This window comes from Myotis brandtii, unplaced genomic scaffold (genome assembly GCF_000412655.1).
Source record: "Myotis brandtii unplaced genomic scaffold, ASM41265v1 scaffold157, whole genome shotgun sequence".
Taxonomy (NCBI): Eukaryota; Metazoa; Chordata; class Mammalia; order Chiroptera; family Vespertilionidae; genus Myotis; species Myotis brandtii.
In genome coordinates, this window is record NW_005355708.1 from 242333 (window position 1) to 242916 (window position 584).

A 584-nucleotide genomic window follows, 5' to 3' on the forward strand; every position below is an offset into this window, starting at 1 on the left:
AGGAGGAAGGTGAGAGGCAGGAGACACCTGTCTGTGACGTTCTTGGCCGGGGGGGGGGGGGTGGGGGGGTGCAGGAAACCTCGCTCCTTTGAGGTGAGCGGCTGCATTTTCACCAGATGAGTTTTTTTTAATTGTGTGATTTACTCATCTCGTCTCCCATCGGCTGATATACTCCACTGCCTTTTAATTGCTTGAAAAGTTGAGCAGTTTTTCATGTTTTAAGGAGTGCTGGATTGTATAATTAAAACACTGAGACGACAGACAGCGGAGAATTAAGCTGGTGTGTTGTTGGCATCATAATAAAACCAAACCGGCATGAAGAGGGCCCGTTTGGGGAAGATGCCGGATCCCAGTGGGGTCCTGGGCCGGGGTGGGGTGCTCATGGGACCCTGAGCCGGCCCCTTTCTTTCTGGGGAGTCGAGTCCAGAGAGAGTTGTTGTGGAAGTCGGTGTGGCTAAGGCACAGGCAGAGGCACAGGCGTGACAGGGAGGTGGCTTTTTGTTAGAGGTGCTTCCAGGGTTGTTTGGGAGGTGGGGGGTGGGGGAGCCTGAGTGGGGAAGAGGAAAGAGCCAGGAGAAAGGGCG